This window comes from Dromiciops gliroides, chromosome X (genome assembly GCF_019393635.1).
Source record: "Dromiciops gliroides isolate mDroGli1 chromosome X, mDroGli1.pri, whole genome shotgun sequence".
In the NCBI taxonomy this organism is placed as follows: Eukaryota; Metazoa; Chordata; class Mammalia; order Microbiotheria; family Microbiotheriidae; genus Dromiciops; species Dromiciops gliroides.
The window spans coordinates 38,990,209-39,003,775 of record NC_057867.1 but is presented as its reverse complement, the minus strand read 5'-3'; the positions used below and the strand labels follow the sequence as shown (position 1 = coordinate 39,003,775).

General features: G+C 43.7%; 4 long non-coding RNA genes across 6 annotated transcripts; all 4 read right to left on the bottom strand.

Moving 5' to 3' along the window:
- Positions 1-730: 730 nt before the first annotated feature.
- LOC122733474 lies at positions 731-1,433 on the bottom strand. The gene is made up of 2 exons (XR_006353876.1): positions 1,377-1,433; positions 731-1,148 (listed from the first exon to the last, which is right to left on the bottom strand). It is a non-coding gene; the product is annotated as an uncharacterized LOC122733474 (long non-coding RNA).
- Positions 1,434-1,582: 149 nt separating this feature from the next.
- LOC122733470 lies at positions 1,583-4,415 on the bottom strand. Of its 3 annotated transcripts, none has more exons than XR_006353868.1 (5): positions 4,068-4,415; positions 3,516-3,743; positions 2,847-3,074; positions 2,158-2,499; positions 1,583-1,827 (listed from the first exon to the last, which is right to left on the bottom strand). It is a non-coding gene; the product is annotated as an uncharacterized LOC122733470 (long non-coding RNA). The 3 variants fall into 3 exon arrangements; XR_006353869.1 differs by having other exon boundaries at positions 2,272-2,499; XR_006353870.1 differs by having other exon boundaries at positions 4,182-4,415.
- Positions 4,416-4,593: 178 nt separating this feature from the next.
- On the bottom strand, positions 4,594-4,916 carry LOC122733476. The gene is made up of 2 exons (XR_006353877.1): positions 4,839-4,916; positions 4,594-4,724 (listed from the first exon to the last, which is right to left on the bottom strand). It is a non-coding gene; the product is annotated as an uncharacterized LOC122733476 (long non-coding RNA).
- Positions 4,917-5,385: 469 nt separating this feature from the next.
- LOC122733473 lies at positions 5,386-6,949 on the bottom strand. The gene is made up of 2 exons (XR_006353875.1): positions 6,671-6,949; positions 5,386-5,682 (listed from the first exon to the last, which is right to left on the bottom strand). It is a non-coding gene; the product is annotated as an uncharacterized LOC122733473 (long non-coding RNA).
- Positions 6,950-13,567: the final 6,618 nt, after the last annotated feature.

Below are 13,567 nucleotides of genomic sequence, written 5' to 3'. Positions count from 1 at the left end.
ATAATAATCAGCATATTAATTGAAATTTTGTGATTTATTATATTGAGATATCTTATTTTAATTGTATTAGTAGATTAAGTCTCTTTTCTTACTACTTAATAATGTAAGATGATACTTTCCAATGTCAAGCTTTAAGTAATATCACGAGATACAATAGTCAGCAATACTATATTTTAGAAACCACAAACGTTACTCTTGACTCAAGGAGGTCATGCAGCTCACTAGTGATGTACTTGATTGGAAGGGGTCATGCAGCTTATGACCCTGTTGCCACAAGAAGGCTGATATGAGTAATGGAAAATGCTGACATTTGTCACGAAGGCAGTTCCTCTATTTCCTAAGATGATGCTTTAATTTTAGATACTTTTAAATTACAATTGTAGAGAAGCATTCAAGCTCTGGAAGGGGGTATAAAAACCCGTTGATTTTGTAACTCAGGGTCTTTCAGCAGGTTCAACCCTACCGGAGGCCAGCTTTATTATGAGATGAGGCCTTCTCTCAACCTATTTTCTATGGCTTGGAGACTTTGTTGTTTCTGTTCCTCTGTCAGACTTAGAAATTTTCCTGACAATTTTGGTGACCCCGACATGACCCTGCAGTAATTCTGTCTACTCCTCCCCTCCCCATAGCCAGAGACTGGTACCCCTCCCCACCCAATCCACAGCCAGAGACTGGTAACCCTCCCCACCCAACCCACAGACAGAGACTAATAAGCACAAATCCAATAGTGTCCTCTCAAGACTGGATTTATTCCTTGAAAAATTCTATCTTCATCATTTTTTGGCAACAACGCCCAGATATAACACAAGGAACTGATGTCAATAACTACCAAGATTATAACAATAAACATGGCTAAGACTCTTTGTAATTTCAGTGATGTGTTCCCAGTGTCCATCCAATTAGCAATTTCATCTTGGATCTCACATGTCCCGTGTAGTTATCTGGTTTCTGGAAGTCCTTTTTGTGGGGCAGTCTAGAAGATGTCTTCTCCCGGGGGCACCTTGTAGTGACTCCTCAGATGTCCCTATTAAAACCTCTTACAAAACAAATTTTAATAGCAAATACAACTGTTTCTCAACTCTTTTCCAATGAAAGAGTAATCTCTAACTGGTACCTTGTAGGGACTCCTCAGATGTCCCTATTAAAACCTCTTACAAAACAAATTTTAATAGCAAATACAACTGTTTCTCAACTCTTTTCCAATGAAAGAGTAATCTCTAACTGGTACCTTATAGGGACTCCTCAGATGTCCCTATTAAAACCTCTTACAAAACAAATTTTAATAGCAAATACAACTGTTTCTCAACTCTTTTCCAATGAAAGAGTAATCTCTAACTGGTACCTTGTAGGGACTCCTCAGATGTCCCTATTAAAACCTCTTACAAAAAAAATTTTTTTTTTAAGTGAGGCAATTGGGGTTAAGTGACTTGCTTAGGGTCACACGGCTAGTAAGTGTTAAGTGTGTGAGGTCAGATTTGAACTCAGGTAGTCCTGAATCCAGGGCCTTTGCTCTATCCACGGGGCCATCTAGTTGCCCCTAAAACAATTTTTTTTTTTTTTTTTTTTTTTTTTTTTTTTTTAGTGAGGCAATTGGGGTCAAGTGACCGGCCCACAGTCACACAGCTAATACAACTGTTTCTCAACTCTTTTCCAATGAAAGAGTAAGCTCTAACTGGTACCTTGTAGGGACTCCTCAGATGTCCCTATTAAAACCTCTTACAAAACAAATTTTAATAGCAAATACAACTGTTTCTCAACTCTTTTCCAATGAAAGAGTAATCTCTAACTGGTACCTTGTAGGGACTCCTCAGATGTCCCTATTAAAACCTCTTACAAAACAAATTTTTTTTTTAAGTGAGGCAATTGGGGTTAAGTGACTTGCTTAGGGTCACACGGCTAGTAAGTGTTAAGTGTGTGAGGTCAGATTTGAACTCAGGTAGTCCTGAATCCAGGGCCTTTGCTCTATCCACTGGGCCATCTAGTTGCCCCTACAACAATTTTTTTTTTTTTTTTTTTTTTTTTTTAGTGAGGCAATTGGGGTCGAGTGACCGGCCCACAGTCACACAGCTAATACAACTGTTTCTCAACTCTTTTCCAATGAAAGAGTAAGCTCTAACTGGTACCTTGTAGGGACTCCTCAGATGTCCCTATTAAAACCTCTTACAAAACAAATTTTAATAGCAAATACAACTGTTTCTCAACTCTTTTCCAATGAAAGAGTAAGCTCTAACTGGTACCTTGTAGGGACCCCTCAGATGTCCCTATTAAAACCTCTTACAAAACAAATTTTAATAGCAAATACAACTGTTTCTCAACTCTTTTCCAATGAAAGAGTAATCTCTAACTGGTACCTTGTAGGGACTCCTCAGATGTCCCTATTAAAACCTCTTACAAAACAAATTTTAATAGCAAATACAACTGTTTCTCAACTCTTTTCCAATGAAAGAGTAATCTCTAACTGGTACCTTGTAGGGACTCCTCAGATGTCCCTATTAAAACCTCTTACAAAACAAATTTTTTTTTTTAAGTGAGGCAATTGGGGTTAAGTGACTTGCTTAGGGTCACACGGCTAGTAAGTGTTAAGTGTGTGAGGTCAGATTTGAACTCAGGTAGTCCTGAATCCAGGGCCTTTGCTCTATCCACGGGGCCATCTAGTTGCCCCTAAAACAATTTTTTTTTTTTTTTTTTTTTTTTTTTTTTTTTTTTTTTTTTTAGTGAGGCAATTGGGGTCAAGTGACCGGCCCACAGTCACACAGCTAATACAACTGTTTCTCAACTCTTTTCCAATGAAAGAGTAAGCTCTAACTGGTACCTTGTAGGGACTCCTCAGATGTCCCTATTAAAACCTCTTACAAAACAAATTTTAATAGCAAATACAACTGTTTCTCAACTCTTTTCCAATGAAAGAGTAATCTCTAACTGGTACCTTGTAGGGACTCCTCAGATGTCCCTATTAAAACCTCTTACAAAACAAATTTTAATAGCAAATACAACTGTTTCTCAACTCTTTTCCAATGAAAGAGTAATCTCTAACTGGTACCTTGTAGGGACTCCTCAGATGTCCCTATTAAAACCTCTTACAAAACAAATTTTTTTTTTTAAGTGAGGCAATTGGGGTTAAGTGACTTGCTTAGGGTCACACGGCTAGTAAGTGTTAAGTGTGTGAGGTCAGATTTGAACTCAGGTAGTCCTGAATCCAGGGCCTTTGCTCTATCCACTGGGCCATCTAGTTGCCCCTAAAACAATTTTTTTTTTTTTTTTTTTTTTTAGTGAGGCAATTGGGGTCAAGTGACCGGCCCACAGTCACACAGCTAATACAACTGTTTCTCAACTCTTTTCCAATGAAAGAGTAAGCTCTAACTGGTACCTTGTAGGGACTCCTCAGATGTCCCTATTAAAACCTCTTACAAAACAAATTTTAATAGCAAATACAACTGTTTCTCAACTCTTTTCCAATGAAAGAGTAAGCTCTAACTGGTACCTTGTAGGGACTCCTCAGATGTCCCTATTAAAACCTCTTACAAAACAAATTTTAATAGCAAATACAACTGTTTCTCAACTCTTTTCCAATGAAAGAGTAAGCTCTAACTGGTACCTTGTAGGGACTCCTCAGATGTCCCTATTAAAACCTCTTACAAAACAAATTTTAATAGCAAATACAACTGTTTCTCAACTCTTTTCCAATGAAAGAGTAAGCTCTAACTGGTACCTTGTAGGGACTCCTCAGATGTCCCTATTAAAACCTCTTACAAAACAAATTTTTTTTTTTAAGTGAGGCAATTGGGGTTAAGTGACTTGCTTAGGGTCACACGGCTAGTGTTAAGTGTGTGAGGTCAGATTTGAACTCAGGTAGTCCTGAATCCAGGGCCTTTGCTCTATCCACTGGGCCATCTAGTTGCCCCTAAAACAATTTTTTTTTTTTTTTTTTTTTTTTAGTGAGGCAATTGGGGTCGAGTGACCGGCCCACAGTCACACAGCTAATACAACTGTTTCTCAACTCTTTTCCAATGAAAGAGTAAGCTCTAACTGGTACCTTGTAGGGACTCCTCAGATGTCCCTATTAAAACCTCTTACAAAACAAATTTTAATAGCAAATACAACTGTTTCTCAACTCTTTTCCAATGAAAGAGTAAGCTCTAACTGGTACCTTGTAGGGACCCCTCAGATGTCCCTATTAAAACCTCTTACAAAACAAATTTTAATAGCAAATACAACTGTTTCTCAACTCTTTTCCAATGAAAGAGTAATCTCTAACTGGTACCTTGTAGGGACTCCTCAGATGTCCCTATTAAAACCTCTTACAAAACAAATTTTAATAGCAAATACAACTGTTTCTCAACTCTTTTCCAATGAAAGAGTAATCTCTAACTGGTACCTTGTAGGGACTCCTCAGATGTCCCTATTAAAACCTCTTACAAAACAAAATTTTTTTTTTAAGTGAGGCAATTGGGGTTAAGTGACTTGCTTAGGGTCACACGGCTAGTAAGTGTTAAGTGTGTGAGGTCAGATTTGAACTCAGGTAGTCCTGAATCCAGGGCCTTTGCTCTATCCACGGGGCCATCTAGTTGCCCCTAAAACAATTTTTTTTTTTATTGAGGCAATTGGGGTCAAGTGACCGGCCCACAGTCACACAGCTAATACAACTGTTTCTCAACTCTTTTCCAATGAAAGAGTAAGCTCTAACTGGTACCTTGTAGGGACTCCTCAGATGTCCCTATTAAAACCTCTTACAAAACAAATTTTAATAGCAAATGCAACTGTTTCTCAACTCTTTTCCAATGAAAGAGTAAGCTCTAACTGGTACCTTGTAGGGACTCCTCAGATGTCCCTATTAAAACCTCTTACAAAACAATTTTTTTTTTAAGTGAGGCAATTGGGGTTAAGTGACTTGCCTAGGGTCACACTGCTAGTAAGTGTTAAGTGTGTGAGGTCAGATTTGAACTCAGGTAGTCCTGAAAACAGGGCCTTTGCTCTATCCACTGGGCCATCTAGTTGCCCCTAAAACAATTTTTTTTTTTTTTTTTTTTTTTTTTTAGTGAGGCAATTGGGGTCAACTGACTGGCCCACAGTCACACAGCTAATACAACTGTTTCTCAACTCTTTTCCAATGAAAGAGTAAGCTCTAACTGGTACCTTGTAGGGACTCCTCAGATGTCCCTATTAAAACCTCTTACAAAACAATTTTTTTTTTTTAAGGGAGGCAATTGGGGTTAAGTGACTTGCTTAGGGTCACACGGCTAGTAAGTGTTAAGTGTGTGAGGTCAGATTTGAACTCAGGTAGTCCTGAATCCAGGGCCTTTGCTCTATCCACGGGGCCATCTAGTTGCCCCTAAAACAATTTTTTTTTTTTTTTTTAGTGAGGCAATTGGGGTCAAGTGACCGGCCCACAGTCACACAGCTAATACAACTGTTTCTCAACTCTTTTCCAATGAAAGAGTAAGCTCTAACTGGTACCTTGTAGGGACTCCTCAGATGTCCCTATTAAAACCTCTTACAAAACAAATTTTAATAGCAAATACAACTGTTTCTCAACTCTTTTCCAATGAAAGAGTAATCTCTAACTGGTACCTTATAGGGACTCCTCAGATGTCCCTATTAAAACCTCTTACAAAACAAATTTTAATAGCAAATACAACTGTTTCTCAACTCTTTTCCAATGAAAGAGTAATCTCTAACTGGTACCTTGTAGGGATTCCTCAGATGTCCCTATTAAAATCTCTTACAAAACAAATTTTTTTTTTAAGTGAGGCAATTGGGGTTAAGTGACTTGCCTAGGGTCACATGGCTAGTAAGTGTTAAGTGTGTGAGGTCACATTTGAACTCAGGTAGTCCTGAATCCAGGGCCTTTCCTCTGTCCACTGGGCCATCTAGTTGCCCCTAAAACCAATTTTTTTTTTTTTAGTGAGGCAATTGGGGTCAAGTGACCCGCCCACGGTCACACAGCTAGTTGGTGTTAAGTGTCTGAGGCCGGATTTGAACTAAGGTACTTCCAACTCCAGGGCCAGTACTCTATCCACTGTGCCACCTAGCTGCCCCCCCTAAAACCAATTTTAATAGCAAATAGAACTGTTTCTCAACTCTTTTCCAATGAAAGAGTAATCTCTAACTGACCCCTTCCAGGACAGAGCATGACCAACTGGACTCAGGCCTACCAGGCTACCACTGCACTTCCCCACTACTTCCAATATTGAAGGGAAAAGAGGGCGAAGGTCTCTTCTTCTGTAACTGCTTCAAGCTGAATATGGGCGTAGAGCTGGTAGTGGAAGGAGACTGGTACCCCTCCCTCCCCCCGCCACAGCCAGAGACTGGTAGCCCTCCCTCCCCACCCCACAGCCAGAGACTGGTACCCCTCCCCACCCAACCCACAACCAGAGACTGGTAAGCACAAATCCAATAGTGTCCTCTCAAGACTGGTTTTCTTCCTTGAAAAATTCTATCTTCATCATTTTTTGGCAAAAACCCCCAGATATAACACAAGGAACTGATGTTAATAACTACCAAGATTATAACAATAAACATGGCTAAGCCTCTTTGTAATTTCCGTGATGTGTTCCCAGTGTCCATTCAATTAGCAATTTCATCTTGGAACTCACATGTCCCGTGTAGTTATCTGGTTTCTGGAAGACGTTTTTGTGGGGCAGTCTAGAAGATGTCTTGTCCCGGGGGGCACCTTGTAGTGACTCCTCAGATGTCCCTATTAAAACCTCTTACAAAACAAATTTTAATAGCAAATACAACTGTTTCTCAACTCTTTTCCAATGAAAGAGTAAGCTCTAACTGGTACCTTGTAGTGACTCCTTAGATGTCGCTATTAAAACCTCTTACAAAACAATTTTTTTTTTTAAGTGAGGCAGTTGGGGTTAAGTGACTTGCCTAGGGTCACACAGGTAGTAAGTGTTAAGTGTGTGAGGTCAGATTTGAACTCAGGTAGTCCTGAATCCAGGGCCTTTGCTCTATCCACTGGGCCACCTAGCTGCCCCTAAAACAATTTTTTTTTTTTTAGTGAGGCAATTGGGGTCAAGTGACCGGCCCACGGTCACACAGCTAATATAACTGTTTCTCAACTCTTTTCCAATGATTGAGTAACCTCTAACTGGTACCTTGTAGTGACTCCTCAGATGTCCCTATTTAAACCTCTTAGAAAACAAATTTTAATAGCAAATACAACTGTTTCTCAACTCTTTTCCCATGAAAGAGTAATCTCTAACTGGTACCTTGTAGTGACTCCTCAGATGTCCCTATTAAAACCTCTTACAAAACAAATTTTTTTCTTTTTTAAGTGAGGCAATTGGGGTTAAGTGACTTGCCTAGGGTCACACGGCTAGTAAGTGTTAAGTGTGTGAGGTCAGATTTGAACTCAGGTAGTCCTGAATCCAGGGCCTTTGCTCTTTCCACTGGGCCACCTAGCTGCCCCTAAAGCATTTTTTTTTTTTAGTGGGGCAATTGGGGTCAAGTGACCGGCCCACGGTCACACAGCTAATACAACTGTTTCTCAACTCTTTTCCAGTGAAAGAGTCAGCTCTAACTGACCCCTTCCAGGACAGAGCATGACCAACTGGACTCAGGCCTACCAGGCTACCACTGCACTTCCCCACTACTTCCAATATTGAAGCGAAAAGAGGGCGAAGATCTCCTCTTCTGTAACTGCTTCAAGCTGGTAGTGGAAGGAGACTGGTACCCCTCCCTCCCCACCCCACAGCCAGAGACTGGTACCCCTGTAACGATTGGAATGACGCCACCTGCTGGAGTCTTACTGTAGAAGAGTTCCACCCATGAAGGGAAGGTCTTTGAGGGCAAGGCCAGGAGTCTTTTCTTTGGCTTCAGGAAGTGACGCGGGCTAGTGGGAGGAGGAAGGAAGAGACTGGGGCTCGGTCTCACTCTTTTTCCTGGGGACTCTGGTGGGGAATGGAGCTAGAACTGTGCTCTCCCTTTAATACATAGATGAATGTAGGCCTTTCTCTCTCCTTACCAAATTCTTATTCTCCTTAATAAATGCTTAAAAGTCTAACTCTTGCTTAAGCTTATAATTTATTGGTGACCACTCATTAGATATTTTAGACAGTTTAGTTAGAATTTTAGCCTTTACCACCCCTTCCCACCCAACCCACAACCAGAGATTGATACCCCTCCCTCCCCACCCCACAGCCAGAGACTGGTACCCCTCCCCCCCAACCCCACAGCCAGAGACTGGTACTCCTCCCTCCCCACCCAACCCACAGCCAGAGACTGGTACCCCTCCCCACCCAACCCACAGCCAGAGACTGGTACCCCTGTAACGACTGGAATGATGCCACCTGCTGGAGAATTACTGTAGAAGAGTTCCACCCATGAAGGGAAGGTCTTGGAGGGCAAGGCCAGGAATCTTTTCTTTGGTGTCAGGAAGTGAGGCAGGCTAGTGGGAGGAGGAAGGAAGAGACTCGGGCTCAGTCTTACTCTTTTTCCTGGGGACTCTGGTGGAGAGGGGAGCTAGAACCGTGCTCTCCTTTTAATAGATAGATGAATGTAGGCCTTTCTCTCTCCTTACCAAATTCTTATTCTCCTTAATAAATGCTTAAAAGTCTAACTCTTGCTTAAGCTTATAATTTATTGGCAACCACTCATTAGATATTTTAGACAGTTCAGTTAGAATTTTAGCCCTTAACACCCCTTCCCACCCAACCCACAGTCAGAGACTGATACCCCTCCCTCCCTAACCCACAGCCAGAGACTGGTACCCCTCCCCACCCAACCCACAGCCAGAGACTGGTACCCCTCCCTCCCCAACCCACAGCCAGAGACTGGTATCCCTCCCCCCCAACCCCACAGCCAGAGACTGGTACTCCTCCCTCCCCACCCCAAAACCAGAGACTGGTACTCCTCCCTCCCCACCCAACCCACAGCCAGAGACTGGTACCCCTCCCTCCCCACCCAACCCACAGCCAGAGACTGGTACCCCTCCCCACCCAACCCACAGCCAGAGACTGGTACGCCTCCCACTCACCCCACAGCCAGAGACTGGTACCCCTGTAACGACTGGAATGATGCCACCTGCTGGAGACTTACTGTAGAAGAGTTCTACCCATGAAGGGAAGGTCTTTGAGGGCAAGGCCAGGAGTCTTTTCTTTGGCTTCAGGAAGTGACGCGGGCTAGTGGGAGGAGGAAGGAAGAGACTGGGGCTCGGTCTCACTCTTTTTCCTGGGGACTCTGGTGGGGAATGGAGCTAGAACCGTGCTCTCCCTTTAATACATAGATGAATGTAGGCCTTTCTCTCTCCTTACAAATTCTTATTCTCCTTAATAAATGCTTAAAAGTCTAACTCTTGCTTAAGCTTATAATTTATTGGCGACCACTCATTAGATATTTTAGACAGTTTAGTTAGAATTTTAGCCCTTACCACCCCTTCCCACCCAACCCACAGCCAGAGACTGATACCCCTCCCTCCCCACCCAACCCACAGCCAGAGACTGGTACTCCTCCCTCCCCACCCAACCCACAGCCAGAGACTGGTACCCCTCCCCACCCAACCCACAGCCAGAGACTGGTACCCCTCCCCACCCAACCCACAGCCAGAGACTGGTACGCCTCCCACCCACCCCACAGCCAGAGACTGGTACCCCTGTAACAACTGGAATGATGCCACCTGCTGGAGACTTACTGTAGAAGAGTTCCACCCATGAAGGGAAGGTCTTTGAGGGCAAGGCCAGGAGTCTTTTCTTTGGTGTCAGGAAGTGACGCAGGCTAGTGGGAGGAGGAAGGAAGAGACTGGGGCTCGGTCTCACTCTTTTTCCTGGGGACTCTGTTGGGGAGTGGAGCTAGAACCGTGCTCTCCCTTTAATAGATAGATGAATGTAGGCCTTTCTCTCTCCTTACAAATTCTTATTCTCCTTAATAAATGCTTAAAAGTCTAACTCTTGCTTAAGCTTATAATTTATTGGCGACCACTCATTAGATATTTTAGACAGTTCAGTTAGAATTTTAGCCCTTACCACCCCTTCCCACCCAACCCACAGCCAGAGACTGATACCCCTCCCTCCCTCCCTCCCTAACCGACAGCCAGAGACTGGTAGCCCTCCCCCCCAACCCCACTGCCAGAGACTGGTACTCCTCCCTCCCCACCCAACCCACTGCCAGAGACTGGTACCCCTCCCCACCCAACCCACAGCCAGAGACTGGTACCCCTCCCCACCCAACCCACAGCCAGAGACTGATACCCCTCCCCACCCAACCCACAGCTAGAGACTGATACCCCTCCCCACCCAACCCACAGCCAGAGACTGATACCCCTCCCCCTCCAACCCACAGCCAGAGACTGATACCCCTCCCCCACCCACCTCACAGATTAACCAGGCTCTTCCACCCAAGCCACCTATTCCATTACCCTCCTCATCTCCTCCCCCACCGGCTTCACCCAGGTCCCTGCCAGCATCTTCCATGGCTACCCTGCTTCCATTAAGGGAATTTCACACAGGGAAGGGTACAACATTAATGCATGTTCCTTTTTCCATGAGCAGTTTATCTCAGATTAAAGAAACATTGGGGTGTTACTCAGAGAACCCCACAAAGTTCATAGATGGCTTTAAGTCTGTGACAGTACAGTTTGACCTTTCCTGGACTGATTTGCATATTATTCTTGCCAGCTGTTGTACCCCCGATGAGAAAAAACAGATTTGGGACCTGGCAGTACAAGTGGGTGAGGAATACTCACAGGTTGGAAATTGGGCTGGGGTTCCTGGAACTACAGCTGTTCCAGCTGTTGACCCAAAATGGGACTATCATGATAGAGAAGACAGGGCTTGTAGAAACTACATGGTCACCTGTCTGGTTGAGGGAATGAGAAGGGAGGTTAAGAAACAAGTCAGTTATGAGAAGGTGAAGGAGATCCCACTGGGGCCAGACAAAAACCCAGCTCTTTTCATGAGTCACCTCGTGGACTCTCTGAAGAAATATACCAACCTAGATCCAGGAAGAGATATAGGAATAACTGTCCTCGATATTCATTTTATCAGCCAATCTGTTCCTGACATTAGGAGAGAACTCCAGAAGTTAGACTGGGGTCCCCAGACCCCATCCTCACAACTCCTTGATATTGCTTTTAAGATTTTTAATAACAGGGACTTTGCAGTAGCCAAAGAGAGAAAAGATGGCTTGTGCCCGCTCCATAGACCAAGCCTCGCTAATAGCCGCAGCCATCATATCTGCTACCAGTAGATCTCTGGGTGGCCAAGATTCTGGCAGCTGCAGTAAACTGGGACACAGGAGTAGGGGACACTTCTCGAAGGTGAGGCCACCTCCCCTACCTCCTTGTCCCCAGTGCAGCCCCCAAGAGGTTGGCCTAGTGAAAACCCAGCTCTCTGCAGTTCGGTCTCCTGGCCAGGCCCTTGTCACTGACATCTCCAGGGCCAAGCCCATGGCCAAGCTGGAGATAGGAGGCAAGTCTAGGGATGATTCAGGGGCGACCTCTGTCTTACTCTCTCTAATTCAGGTCCTACCATTCAATCAAGGCACAAAGTTGTGAGGATCAGGGAAAGGACCCTAAAATGCAGACAGACACTGCCTTTCACAGAACTAAGCTTGGATCTGATTACTTAACTCTCCTAAGGCACTTAACTCTCCTGTCTTGCATTCAGCCTTTCCAGCTTCCACTGGGAAAAAAGTGGCCACCCTGTTTACTCCTTATCTGATAAACCCTTTTTCATTTTTTTGTCCTGGTTTCTTTTTAAATCTTTGTTTAAGTCTGTTCTATCTAGGCTCAGAGATTCATGGCAGATACCCACAGTGCCTATGTGTCTCCTCCCACCCTCTGGACCTCACACTCTGGACCAGGCCTTCTCCACTTCTCCCCTCCCCCTCCCCCTCCCCCACGCTGTGATTTCGTCAACCCTGCTCAGCACGAAGCAGTTTCAGAAGAATCATCGTCCCTTTTCCTTATATATAGAGAAGTGGGGAATGTTATGGGCCCAGAGCACCCCGGAAGTTCTCTGGGGGCACATCAAGGAACCTTCTCCTTGAGAAGCTAAACCAAAAGACAGACATACCTAAAGAGATAAGTGGAGCCAGATCGGTCTGAGCTAGCTCCGGGACCCCCACCCTTCATTCTAGTCTCCCTCACCCCTGGGGAGATAGGTTTGGGTGTGGCTGCTGACTTTGTGTCCTGAGGAGAGAGATGACTTGAGAGATCCATAGCCACCCCTCACCCAACTCCTCCAGCCCACCACCAGTGGGGGATGGTCCTCCCTCACTAAAGGAACTTTCCACAGTCAACTGATCACCCCCATCAGTCCTCTATAAAAGTATCTGCCTGTCTCCTGCTCGAGGAGATTGGTATCTCAGAGCCACTCTCTGTGCCATGCCTTTCTCCCCATGAGAAGTCCAAGGATTTCTTTCGTGGTTTCCCTTCCCTTCCCCTTCCTCTAAATAAACTACCATCTTATTCTAATTGCTTTTGTGTGCAAGAGGGTATAATTCTTTAAAGAGGAATTCCTAAGGACCCCAAACCCCTACCCCCTTTCCCTTACCCCAAGCCCCTTTCCCTTTCCCAAACCCCCTACCCTATTTTCCCCATGACACTAACCATTCATTCCTCCTTCTAACTTAAAACAAAATCAAACTTCCTCATACCTTCTCAACACAGTTTAAACCATCTGAAACTAGCAAAGTGGCAGTTTAGCCAATATTTCACCAAAAACCCTATATATTTCTTTTTAAGATTGACCTAGGGGATTCTCTTCATTAATCTGCCCATTACAACATTCAGGTGTTCCCTAAGAACAAACTTGAAATTAATGAATCACACTCACTTCTTCTCTTGTGGTCAGCAGCTCAATGCTTACCTAAGGCTGTGAATGGCTAGCAGGGAATCCACATTCCAGTGGCTTAATTCAAATTCTGAGTAATTTACAATCCTGCTATCTTCCCCCTTGAATTTCAGTGACTCCTCTTTTAGTCTCTGAAGAAGGTTAATGGGATTTCATCTTTATTCTGTTGGACCTCGAAAGCTTTGGACAAATTTTGAGCCTTTGGGGCTGCCTTCTTTATTCCCTCCAGAATCATTCTCCTAAGCTCTTGCATACGGCCCCCATCTTCCAGATCATTATCCCACCTGGGGTCCCGATTAGGGAATTTTCTTTCAGCCTGGACTACCCCTAGCCCAGGAGGGTTGTCTTCCTCCCATTGTTCTATGGCAGCCCTCCTTATCATTCCTCTTTCCTCTCCCGAAAATAAGATATTCATAATAGACATTAACTCAGACCAAGTATATATATATATATATATATATATATATATATATATATATATATATATATATATATATATATATATATATATATATATATATATATATATATATATATATATATATATATATATATATATATTAGGTCCAAGAAACTGATCTAATTGTTCTGCTAACTTCACCAGGTCTTCCACCTCATCTCTTCCTTAAAGGATCTCACTTCCAAGCTGGAAAGTGGGGCATTAACGAAACCGATTTCTCCCCTGCCTAGGGGAACTTCTCTAAGAGGGAATAATTCCTCTTGGGGAACCTCTTTTCCTGTGCCCTTGGAGTTGGAGGAGGGCTCAGGTTTCT